Raw genomic sequence first — 13,125 nt, 5'->3', positions numbered from 1 at the left:
ATAATTCTTAACAGGTGAATATTCAATAATCCAGACTCAGGAAAGAGATGATTAATTGTGTTTTTAGGGGATTTTTAATTTAGATTTATACTGAGGAGGACATAACATTTTCCTGGAATCAATGCATCTTTGTTTCTGAGTTAGAGAACTGAAATTAACAATTTTTGAGATCTCTCTTTAGAAAAAAATCATAACAGCCCAAGCCCCTCAGCCACTTAACTCCCAGCTGAGACCTCTTCCTATCTCGCCCCCAAATCCTGCCCAAATCATTCTCCATGACAATATCCAGGGCAAGGGGAGGGTGGCAGGGCTGCACAGGGAGCAGCAGCAGCACCCCAGAACCCCCAAAGTCCCGGTGTTTGGGGTCCCACTGCAGGCTCATGTCACAAGGCAGTGCCACGTGCCCTGGAGTGAGCTGGGATGTGCTGTGGGATCCATCCCATCCCACCCAGCCTCTCACCCAGGGCTGCTTTAATATAAATATCTTGTAGCCAATGGCTACAAGAGTCACCAAATTCCAGCTTTTTCCCCAAAGGCCTGGCTGTTCTCACAAGAGTGGCTGCTCAGAGGATTCATTTCCCTTTTCCCAACCAGAGTAAACAAAGGTGCTGCCAGCTGGCAAGCAAGGAAAAATCTCCACGGGGATCCAGCCAGCAGCATCCCCCAAACCTGCTGCTGTGTGGGGCACAAACAGCACAAAGGGCAGTCCCTGAAATGGGAGCAAAATGCCTTGGCTGAGCAGGAGGTGGATAAATGAGGAATGAAGAGCACAGGGAGCAGAGCCTGGAGCAGAGCCTGGAGCAGAGCTGGTGCCTCCTGCCCTACCCGGGTCACCCGACTCATTCCTGCCTAGGAAAAGTTCCAGACAATTCATCACATCCTTCACACGTGGCCTGTGTCCCAGGGCAGAGGGAGGGCTGGCAGGGAGGGCTGGATCCCCAGGAGGCTCCCTGGCTCCAGGGGGGTGTCAGGATGGCCCCAGGGGTCCTGCACTGACCTGAGCAGCAGCAGCTGCCCAGGGCACAGCAGGACACATCACCTGTCCCTTCCAGGGTGACTCCTGCAAGCTCTGACCCCGCATTCCCTGCTCCTGGAGTCCCCTTCCACCTCAGACTGCTCTGGGATTCTGTGACCTTCCCCTGCCTGTGCTAAGGCTGATGAAATCAGTTTGCCTTGGAGGGGTGGCTCAGGCCTTTGCTTGGGATTTTCCAGGCTCCACACCCCACACCACGAGTCCCACTGTAAATCTGTCGGGTGGTTCTCAAGCCCCACACTGAGATTTCAGCATTGCAGAAGTTTTGGCTGGCTGGGCTCTTTGCAAAGGCATCAATTTCACCCTCTAATAGGCACAGCAAACTTGATTTCAGGCCCACTTACAATGCTGTAAATCCTGGCAAACCATATTAAACTCAGGGCAGCTGATGCCAGAGACTTAAAACCACCACAAGTAAAAGTCACCTCAGGTGTGTGCAGCCAACAGCCTGGCCTGAGGCCACCCTGGGCTGCTTTGTAAAGCAGCCCAGAGAAATTTCTCTATAAATGTTCCATTAATATTAACAGCTAAATCCCTGGCCTGCCTTAAAACCCTCAGCCCCATAAAACCCTCAGCCCCACCTAAGTTAGCAGCAAGAGTTCTGATTTAATTTGCTCCCAAGGCTGACAGACCACAGCAGCAGTGGCTGCACACTGATGTAGTTCCCCTGGAGTTAATCACATTTATTTCTGTCTCTAACAGGGGTATAAACACTGCCCTGGCTGAGTACCAACCTTTTGCTCCATCCCTTTTCAAGGCACAGGAGAAAATCTGAATGGAAACCACCAAGTCCAACAACTTCTCCTTCAATTTTTCGCCTAAATTTCATCTAGCAAAAAATTTCCCAGGAGTATGAAATATAGTGGGTTATTTTTCCCTTCAAGAAATTATTTTTGAGGCTTTCTTGAAACCTCCCACCATGAGGAAGAGCTTTAAGTAAAACACACCCTGGAGCTGAGGCATCAATCCTCAAGCTATGCCCAAAACATGGGGTACACCAGGCAATATTCACTTTTTAGGAGTAAGGAGAGACCTTTTTCCCTGAGTTAAAGGTAGCAACATCCAAGCCAAGCACAGCTCTCCTCCATCCTGCCCCTAATAAATCCTTTAGCACAGATTTCCCTGTGGCTCCAGTCATGCTGGGCCCAGCAAGGCGCAGCTCAAACCTCAGAATTTCCCCAGTCCCTGTTTAACCACGTCCCAAATTAATCCCAAAGCAGTGGTTTCACTGAGGTGAGGAGGAGGAATTAAACACAATTTCATTAATTAATAACTATTTAAACAGAACAGCCCAAGCCAGAGGGCATTTCTTGCCATCTCCCAGTAAACCCAGCCTGGCCACTGGCCTGGACTGGTGTTGTTGCACTGGTGCTCATGCCAAGAGAAAAACACAACCACAGCTTTTACAGACAAGGCAAGTTTGGGCTTTTAAACTGTTTCAGATCATGTGAACAGTCGGTTTTAGTTTCTGTTCATAATGTGAACGGACTGAAACCTGAAACCAGAAAGAAATCAGAGAGAAGCAGAAGAGTGGGCAGCTTGTAAGAGAAAAGAAAGGCTCAGTGGCAAAACCTCCTCATTCAGAAAAATAGAAAGTGTTAGGAAAAACCAGCAGAGTGGCAAAAGGAGACTTTCAGAAAATCAGAATGAGAAATACAACGCCCAGAAATGAGGATACCAGGGTAAATACCACCCGAGAGTGGCACGAGGATGTAGTGATAAACGTTAAGATGTAATGTGAGATGTTGATAAAAGGGTTAGGAGACATGCCAAAAAAAGGGGTTCTGCATTCATCTGAACTAAGAGAAGAAAAGGAAACACGGGGAAAGCTACAGTATTAAACACCCTTCTTGATTCAGTTTTCAGAGAAAAAAAATCATGTTTCATTCTCCCCATGTGGCCACGAGGCAGAAATAAACTAAAAATAAAGGCTGTCTGTAGTACATTTATTTATAAATTAATTTTGTTATTTTTAAAAGCATCAGATACTCTGGTATTGAATACTCTGGTATTTAAAGGGTGAAAGACTCCAAGGGCTACCAGCCACCCCAAAACTCCCTGCAGACAGTGGAAGGAGGGGCAGAGGAAGGGCAGTGATGAGCTAGACACCCTGAGGGAAGTGGGGCAGGGATGGTCAGGAACATCCAAAGAACACTCTGTACATGAGCCCTCGGATGATGCAATGGCAAAGGGCCTTCCTCAACACTAAATTGTGCCACGTAAGATTCTTTCTGACACCCATCTGGATGTGGGGATAAGAAGAAAGGTGAACTATCCCAATTTATCAGGGGTTTGGGCACTGTTCTCCACAGGTCTGGGTTTGGGGTTTTCCATGTTTGCCTGGGTGTTTCTGGCCACCCCACATGGCTCAGGCTGCTGAAGAACACACACACAAGTCCTTGAAGCTCTGAGCTGTTGGTTCCCTTGCTGCTGTCCCTCCAGAGGAGCTGCAGGGCACTGGAATCTTTATCTGGGGTTCTGCAGGGGAATTATCCCAAAATACTCCTCCTTCCGAGGGTGCAGTAACTGCTGGAGGTGCCCTGCCAAGGATGGCCATGGCTCACGTACCACTGCAAGGACTGGCAAGCAGCAGGGATGGAACACACCCCAAGGGAGCTCCTGCCTTGGCTCTGGTGCCTGGGACGTGCCAAACTCGGCTGGCATCACTGCCAACACCTGCCCGTGCCCCACAGGGGACAAACCAATCACCCCAGGGCTCTGCCACGTCAGCCCCTGCTCCTGAAACCTCCCTGGGCTGGGCTTCTTCCACCCCGTGGGTGTCTGCTCTGAGCTGGGTTGGTGTCTCTCTTCCCTGTCAGCAAGGACTCACCTTGCCAAGGGCTGGGGAAGGCACAGGGAAAGGATTTGGGGGATTTGGCCATAAAAAGCTCAGAGTCATCTTTATCTCACCTCGGATTTGTGAATGTTGGGATGGATTAGTCAGAAATATCCTGCTTCCAACGACTGGAGAGGAAGAGCCAGGCTGGGCCGGTGGCACAGAGAGGCCACCAAGGTGACAGGAGCCACAACCAGCTGAGGAATGTTTGATTCAACAGAAATTCCCCACCACCCATGCCAAGAACAAAGCATCCGGGGAAGCACGGTGCCTGCTTCGGCTCCAAAAAACCCTTTTCCATTTCTTGTCCTCCACAGCCATGGATCACCACTGCACTGAGGTCCCTCTGTCCCCCCATGCCAGGAAGCCCTGTGGGGACATTGGATCCCTAAGTGCACCTCCCCTGGTTTATTCCCCCCTAAGCCAGATGATGTGCTGTGAAATGTGTCACCACAGAGCTAAGCTGGAGTTCTGGGAGAAGGGCAGGTGCTGAGGGTAAAATCCACCCCCAAACTGGGAAAATTTGGGGCATTTCTCTGAAAGGGCTCTGAGTGAGCTGGAGAGGGGCTTTGGACAGGGGTCTGGAGTGATGGGACCAGGGAAAATGGTTTTAAAATGGCAGAGAGCAGGGCTAGGTTGGATTTTAGGAAGAAATTCTCCCCTGTGAGGGTGGGCAGGCCCTGGCACAGGGTGCCCACAGCCCCTGGATCCCTGGCAGTGCCCAAGGCCAGGCTGGACACTGGGGCTTGGAGCAGCCTGGGACAGTGGGAAGGGTCCCTGCCAAGGCAAGGGGTGGGACCTGGTGATCTTTAAGGTTCGTTCCAACCCAAAACTATGAGTCCATGATTTAGCTCCACAACACTCCTTGGAACAGCTCTGGATTAATTCAGACTTGTGCAGAACCCACAGGTCATGGAGAGGGTCTGGAATGGCACCAGGCTGGTTGGTGGCTGGAGATGAGGTCCCTCAGGAACTTCAGGTGACATTCTGTGCTATGGGCAGTAGGAATTGAAATGGATAATAGGTTGTTTGCAGCCCATGGATTAATATGACGACTATTTTGCACATCTGGAGAAAAATCAAGAGTCTGGGGAGTCTCATTGTCATGAAATTCTGGTTTGACGTCAGCACTGGGAGAACTGCCCTGCTTCTTCCAAAATCCTGGAGCTCTGGGTGCTGCTCCAGAGAAACCACAGCCTCCAGCAGCCCAACACAAACCACAGAGTGCCGAGCACTTCTGGCTGTAATTTGCTGCCTACAAGGGAACTGAGCTGTTCCAAAAATCCAGCACAGATTATGGGTTTCAAATGCTAGAAAATCTCTCCCTGAGCTCTTAATCCAGTTTATGGGTTCATCACAAATGGAGCTGAGCCATTCTTGGAAGGAAAACTTGGCAAAAAGAATCTTTCTCCACTGTTGTGTCAGTAGAAACCACGCACAAAGCTCAGGCCAACCAATCTGGATGGGGGAGTAATTGAAACTTGTCACAGCCTCTGTCTGTGAGTGAGGGCAGGGGGGACAGCGCTGCCAGGGCTGAGTGCACAGCCACAGGACTGACTCCAAAACCCACCTGGAGGCTGGGCTGTGGTCACACACCTGAGGGCAGCTGGAGACTCCTCAGCTCTGCTGGTGCCAGGGAGATTCCTGCCACAGCCATTCCCGCAAGTGCAGGCTGTGCCCTGGTGCCATCAGGGTGAGGGAAATCCTCTCCCTCTGCAGAGGCACGGGGAGAGGAGCTCAGTTCTCCTGCTTCAGAGCTTCACAGAGTCATTCTCTCCCTTTTTATACTTGATGGGAAAACAAAACAGACCTGAACGGGGCTATTCCTGTTTAAAGTCTCTTCTAACAGCAGCTCTCTTTCCACAGCTCATTTACTGCCCGTGTGGGACTCCAAAGTGAAATGTGCTCAGCCGTGGATCTAAAAGACTTCCTTCACACTAATCCTCAACAATCCTTGCTGCTCTCTGGCAGCCAGGCTGGATTCTCTCCTGCTTGCCCACATCAATAAATCATCCATAATCTATGCTTGAACTTGGTTAAGATTCTGGTTAATGATGCATGAGCTAGTAGAGGACTCAGCTGAGTTGTGCTGCTCAGTAAGAGCTGGCTGAGGTGGGAAAAACAGCCAAGATGGATTTTTGCCATTAAGAACCCACTTGTCTGGATAGGAGCAGATGCACTGATTGAAGTCACAATGGGTTTGTGGAGTCTCACCCACCAGCAAGGGAGATTGGAAGTGGAAGAAGAATCTAGGATGTGTTTGCTGCCAGCAGACACGAGGAGCACCTGCAGGAGTGGCTGAGAACGGAGAGGGAGATGATCTCCTCACCCAGGAGACCTGGGGCAGTGCCCAGCGGGGCAGCCTCTCCTCCCTGGCCTCTCACCACCCATCTTTTCTCTTTATCTTAGCACCATCTAGAGGGATGTGCCTGCACACCCAGAGAACACCCACACTCAGGGTGTGGAGCCTGGAGGAGCCAAACCTCAGAGAAGCACTACACTCCCCCGGGCACCCTCAGTGTTTGCTTCAGAACAGGCTGCAATCATTCCCCCGGAGCTCTGGGGATGGGATGAAGGGTTCTCCAGAGGGATTGGAGGTTGGTAGGTTCAGGGGGGAGGTTTAGAGGGTCTTGCTCAGGGTTTGGGGTTTTTTCTTGATTTTTTTTTTTTAAGCACCTACAGGTCTTGGAGGTTTCAACAGAGGCCACATCTGCAGTGCTGTGTCCACTCGGGCTCCTCAGCACAGGAGGGCCAGGAGCTCCTGGAGCTGAGGAAGGGCCTGGAGCATCTCTGTGCCCGGGAGAGGCTGAGGGAGCTGGGGCTGCTCAGCCTGGAGAGGAGCCCCAGTGAGAGGGGCCCTCAGCCCTGGGTGTCCCTGGGTGTCCCTGGGTGTCCCTGAGTGTCCCTGGGTGTCCCTGAGTGTCCCTGGGAGTCCCTGGGAGTCCCTGAGTGTCCCTGGGGGTCCCCCTGTGTCCCTGGGTGTCCCTGTCTGTCCCTGCGTGTCCAACAATGTCCCCCAGTGTCCCTGTCTGTCCCTGGGTGTCCCTGTCTGTCCCTGCGTGTCCAACAATGTCCCCCAGTGTCCCTGTCTGTCCCTGTCTGTCCCTGTGTGTCCAACAGTGTCCCTGTGTGTCCCTGGGTGTCCCTGGGTGTCCCTGTGTGCAGGGAGGGCAGAGCAGCCCCAGGCACCAGAGCCACAGGCAGAGTCTGAGCCCAGCAATTCCCCCTGCACAGGAGGCAGAACTCTGAGTGTGCAGCGACCCAGCACTGAAGAGAGACCAGAGAGGCTGGGGAGTGTCCCTGCCTGGAGATATTCCACTGTAAAAGGCAATTCCTGCACTCCCTGGGCCCCATCTCCCAGCAGCCTCACACACTCCCAGAGCAAGGCCACGGAAAGCAGAGTCTGAGCTGCGCCAGGGACAGCAGTGGAAGCACTCTGCCCTGGCCAGGGGGGGCTTTCAGAGCTCCCCTGACTGGGATTAAGGGCACAGAGAAGCACAAACAGCAGCAAGGTCTGGCAAAGGATGCACAAAAGCTGCATTTCTACAATAACTGGCTCTAGTCAGGACTAAATCAGTGCTCTGGAGGTGGAACAGGGTAAAGGCCCTGGAAAAACCAAGGACAATGCTCTGCCTACATTTTCTCTGTTGGGGATGTCACCCCTCATACACGGGGTGTCAGAGGGGTTGAAGGTCACACTAGGGGACAGAAGTGGAAGGTGTCCCTGCCCATGGCACAGGGGTTGAAACTGGATTATGTTTAAGGTCCCTTCCAACCCAAACCTTGCTGTGATCCCAAAGCTGCCCCTGCAGTGCTGAGAGAGCAGCAGCAAAGCAGAGGAAGGTCCCTTCCTCACCCCTGCCCCACACGAGCTCTGTGCCTGCTCCTCCAGCCCAGCCTGGGATCACAAGGTTCACCTCCCACAGCCCAAATCCAGCTCCTCCAACAGCCACAAAGCAACATCACTGTTACAAATACACATTATAAAATTGGCTTTTCACAAATATTGAGATGAATGCTATATGTATAATGTTAAAATACCTTTGCTTTTATTCCTGCTATTAACAAAACTTAGACATGGCAGTAGTGGTAGCTGATATAATTATGAGTGAACTGTCTGCTTAATTAGGATAACATCCAGTGAACATGTGATGGGGACCCTGCTGCTGATATACCAAATATCAGCACCTGCCATATAAAAAATGTACAGACCAAGGCCCAAACTAAAAGTAATTACAAAAATATTTTTTAAAGGATAAATAATAAAAAGAGCTGATTAAAGCCAAGAAACATGCATTCTCTAAAAAGCCAAACCCAAAGAGTGGCCATGCTAAACAGTTCTTAGAATATTTAAACTAGTTTATAGAAAAGATAAATATGCATAATAGTCTATAAATGTACCACAGGCTGATGTAATAGAAAAAGTATTTAAGCAATGTCTCTGAAGATAGTAGGGGTGCTCTTGGCTAAGTGACATGCACCCAGCCCTTAACCTTTTGCTTTATTACCTCTGTCTCCTATTATCTTTGTGAAAAACAAGGTTCACTTCTTAGAAAAATTTAGAGACAATAAAAAGACAATTAGGAGACAGAAAATCAAAATATTATACGGCCGGGTGACTTGGCATTCAGCCAAGCACACACCTTACCCCTTCAGATCTTCTGTTTTAAGGATCAGTATGTTACATATTCACTGTAATTGAATGCATTATTCAAACATTCCTTTGAGTTCAGATATTCTCTTGGCTTTGCCCTCCTCAATCTGTCCTATGTCACCAAATTAACATTTTATTATTCCTTGTAGATAAAGTTCTTGTTGGCACCCTTTTTGTCGTCCTATCTTTCATTCTTTTGATACCAGGAGATCAATGAATTCCTTCTTGTTGCTTTGGTTCAGGTTATCTTCATCTGGTTAATTCAGGAATAGAGGAGGATCCCCCTCTACCTTCTGGTAGGGGTTTGACTGGTTTCAAGTGTTACCAAACAAAGTCTTTACAACTCAAAAAGAAAATATGCATTCATCACATTTCTAAACTCTGTTAATAATAAAAGAATATACAGTAAACCCTTCCCACATTATACATATAGTATTCATTTAAATATTTGTGGAAAACCAACTTTATCATACGCATTTATAACATCCTTTTATTAAACTTTTTAAATTTTACGGGAACTGGGAGGCGTTTTAAAAACTTTTATTCTATTTTCAGTCTCACGAGAAGAGTGAGATGGTGCAGATGTTACAATTAGTGCCTTCACTATCAGAAGCTATTTCTTAATTTCAGTACATTATAATTGTTTCTTGGCCTGTCAGCCTTTGCCATATAATGCTGTTAATGCCTTAAAGCCAATCATCTGAAATTACCCTCCATGGGTCCTACTACAGTGCACCTTTCATAGTTCTGTTTCTCTAAAGTATCTAGTCTATTTGCAAGGCCATCTTTTGAAACTTGTTTTCAGTTCCATTTCTCTCTCAGCAATGTCTGTCCCATCCCATGGCCTTTCTCAGTCAGCATTTCTTATTTCCAAGTTTGCACACAGATGCACAGGACTGTGTGAGCTTCTGTCAGGCTTTGAGAATTCTCTACAAACCCATTTCCTACAAAAGTGAACCTCATTTTTTTTTACAACCAGCAACCCCTCCAGGTCCCCTTTCGCTTCCCCTCGCTCCAAGCTCGGAGCAGCCGCTCTGACGGACACGGAGCGCTTCTCCCTTGGCGGCGGGGCAGGGCCGCGCTGCCGGGCGGGGACCCCGGGGACGGCGGCGGGGGCTGAGCCGTGTCCCCGCCTGTCACCGGCAGCGGCCCCGCTGTCACCCGGAGCTGCCCCGCTGTCACCGGCAGCGGCCCCGCTGTCACCGGGAGCGGCCCCGCGGGCGGGAGGGAGGCGGGCAGGGCAGGGCAGGGGAGGGAAGGGGAGGAGGAGGCCGAGCTGTTGAGTCAGCGCTGCAGAGCCGCCTGCGAGAGCAGAGAGAGGAGAGCCGGGCTGCCTGCACAGCGCGGACCTGCCGAGCCCGCGGGGAGATGGTTTGAGTAATAATCAACGGTAAGGAGAGCCCAGGGGTCGAGCAGAGAGCTGGGAGGGGAAATTCTCTGCGTGTTTCACGGCCTCGGCCGGCGGGGCAGACAGGCCGGTGCCGGGGCTGGAGCACAGCCGGGAGGGCAGGCACGGGAACCAGCGCCGGCTGCGGCGGGAGAGCGGTCCCGGCCCGCCCTCAGCGGCGGGGCCCGCTCCGGCCTGCCTGGGGAGGCTGCCTGGGGGAGCTGCTGCTTCCCGGTGTCACAAATGTCCCCCGTGTCCCCTGTCCCCGCAGCCTGCCGCTATGTGGCCAGGAAGATGAGGAGCCTGTGGAGCCGGGAGCCCCGGGAGCCACCGCCCTGCCCGGCTCAGGCAGCGCCTCAGGTCCACCCCCAGAGTGAGTGTGGGGGACAGGGACACCCAGAGCCACCCCAGAGTGAGTGTGGGGGACAGGGACAGCCAGAGTGAGTGTGGGGGACAGGGACACCCAGAGTGAGTGTGGGGGACAGGGACACTCAGAGTGAGTGTGGGGGACAGGGACACCCAGAGCCACCCCCAGAGTGAGTGTGGGGGACAGGGACACCCAGAGCCACCCCAGAGTGAGTGTGGAGGGACAGGGACACCCAGAGCCACCCCCAGAGTGAGTGTGGGGGACAGGGACACCCAGAGCCACCCCCAGAGTGAGTGTGGGGGACAGGGACACCCAGAGCCACCCCCAGAGTGAGTGTGGGGGACAGGGACACCCAGAGCCACCGCAGAGTGAGTGTGGGGGACAGGGACAGCCCAGAGCCACCCCAGAGTGAGTGTGGGGGGACAGGGACACCCAGAGCCACCCCAGAGGGAGTGTGGAGGGACAGGGACATTGACACACCTCATCCCAAAGCTGCTGGGATGGGGGTTCAGGGCTCACCCGGGCTCAGCCAGGGGTGGGAGGCACTTTCACACTCCCCGTCGGTGCTCCCAGGACTGAGCTGCAAAAGTTTCTCTTCTCCCCTGCTTTATTTTTGCTCGCTGGGTTTTGTTGTTAGATGTCATTCCAGCCTCTGGCAGAGGGGAGGAGCAAATGCAGCCTTTGGAAAAGGGACAGACGGGCTTTGGGGTGGGATTAGGGGGACAATAGGCTGTCACCTGCTCCCACAGAGCTAGGCATCTCTGGGACACTCTTGGTCACTCGGGTCCCTGCCAAACACCAAAATACAGCACCATGCACAGAGCTGGCAACGAGAGATTCCTGTCCTTGCTTCCCAGTCTTCCCTCCCTGGCCCATTTAAAGCACACTTTGAACCACCATGACTTTGCAGATAAAGCAGAGCCCCAGTTTGGCACGGTGGGCACAGCAAGGACCATGCTGGCTCCTCTGCCCGCCCCAGCCAAGGCTTGAGAAATCCTCCAGCATCGCCTGACTGCACTGCTCACTGCCAGAGCTCCTGTCACAGTGAACTCGTGTCACAGTGAGCTCGGCTTTGGGCAGCAGGCAGAGGAATCTCAGCACAGGGACCTGCCCCACCCTTACTGGTTGCACTGGTTTGGCTGAGTCACTCCGGGTGGCTCCCGAGCAAACGTGGCCAGAGCTGGAGCACATTGCCAGGGCTGGAGCACATTCCCAGAGCTGGAGCACATTCCCAGAGTGGGAGCACATTCCCAGAGCTGGAGTACATTCCCGGAGCTGGAGCCTATTCCCAGAGGGGAGCACATTCCCAGAGTGGCAGCCCATTCCCAGAGGGGAACACATTCCCAGAGGGGAGCACATTCCCAGAGGGGAGCACATTCCCAGAGCTGGAGCACATTCCCAGAGCTGGAGCCCATTCCCAGAGGGGAGCACATTCCCAGAGCTGGAGCACATTCCCAGAGCTGGAGCACATTCCCAGAGGGGAGCACATTCCCAGAGCTGGAGCACATTCCCAGAGCTTGAGCACATTCCCAGGCAGCTGCCACAGCGGTCAGGCCGTGCCTGTGACCTCCTGCCTCTGCCAGGAGCTTGGAGCTGTCCTTGCAGACTCCAGGGAAGGTGCAGGGCTGAGCCATTCCCTTCCTGCTGCCCCCGTGAGCTGTGTGGGAGGGGAGGAAGGGGAATTATGTGCACAGGGGATCCTAAAAAATGTCCAGAATTTCACCTGCCCCCTAAAGTGACATCTGGATCCTGAGCAGGGACGGGAAAGGGGATGTCTCCCTTCACTAATGCCTTGGTTAGGTGTGTATGAAGGAGAAGCAGAAGGAAGGAGCAGCTCCCATCCTGCAGTGGGAGGCAGGAATTTGCAGAGACTCCAGGAAGATCAGGGCAAGCACTTGGATGGATCAGGGAGAGGAATCAAACTCCTCCTTTGGGCAAAGCTGTTCAGCTCCGTTCTGCAGTTCATTGCTGGGTGTTTAATTGCAATCAGGGTAGCTGAGGTTTCCAGAGGACCTTACTGTCCCTTGCAGAACCTTTCCCCTTGGTTAATCCTGAATCCCTCTTTTTTCTCCCATCCTTGTCATTTGCAGATGTAAAACCAGAGCTACCAGCACCCCCTGAAGCGCCAGCCTCACTCTCCTGCAACGCCAAACCCATCCAGAGCAGGTCCTGACGATAAAAGCCCTCGTGGTCCTCCCATGAAGGCCACGAGATTTCTTCCCCCTGATTTGATACAATCCTGTATCCCAGAGATTGGAAAATATCAGTAAATCCCTGCAGTATCTGCTCTGGCACAGAAGCACATTGATAGAAAATGTCCTGATCAGTGTCTCATGACCAGAATTTTCTAGTTGGCTGCAAAAAAAAGGAGATTGCCAATGTGTATCAGATGCTCCTGGCCCCCGTGGGCCATGGAATACCAGGGGAAGAGCAGGAGCCCTGGCATCTTAGCAGGGAATTAGATCTTTACACTGTGAAACCAAATTATGCTCCCAGTGCTATTGGTACAAATCCAGACAATTTCCACGAGGGCAAAATCAGTTCCTGAGCTGGAGTTTTGGAGCTCAGGTGTGTGAGAATCCCCTTCCCCATGCCCAGCCAGCACCCAGGTGCTGAGCAGCACCCCCAGAGCAGAGGCTGCAGGGACCACAGCAGGATTTGCCCCCAATCCCTCCTGTCACAGAGCAATGACAGCAGAACCCCAAACCCCACAAGCGTGGGGGGAGTTCTGCCTGACCCCCTTCTGTGACAGCTCAACCAGAAATAAAGGTGGATGGAAATCAGCTGGATGGGAGTGTGGTGGTTTTCCTTCTGGAATGAGTTTGGTGGCACTGCAGTGCTTGGGATT

General features: G+C 52.2%; 1 long non-coding RNA gene across 1 annotated transcript; it reads left to right on the top strand.

Moving 5' to 3' along the window:
• Positions 1 to 9,754: 9,754 nt before the first annotated feature.
• On the top strand, positions 9,755 to 13,060 carry LOC134556849 (uncharacterized). The gene is made up of 3 exons (XR_010081943.1): positions 9,755 to 9,913; positions 10,182 to 10,283; positions 12,368 to 13,060. It is a non-coding gene; the product is annotated as an uncharacterized LOC134556849 (long non-coding RNA).
• Positions 13,061 to 13,125: the final 65 nt, after the last annotated feature.

This window comes from Prinia subflava, chromosome 12, assembly GCF_021018805.1.
Source record: "Prinia subflava isolate CZ2003 ecotype Zambia chromosome 12, Cam_Psub_1.2, whole genome shotgun sequence".
Lineage (NCBI taxonomy): Eukaryota > Metazoa > Chordata > Aves > Passeriformes > Cisticolidae > Prinia > Prinia subflava.
This window is presented reverse-complemented; position numbering and strand designations above follow the sequence as displayed.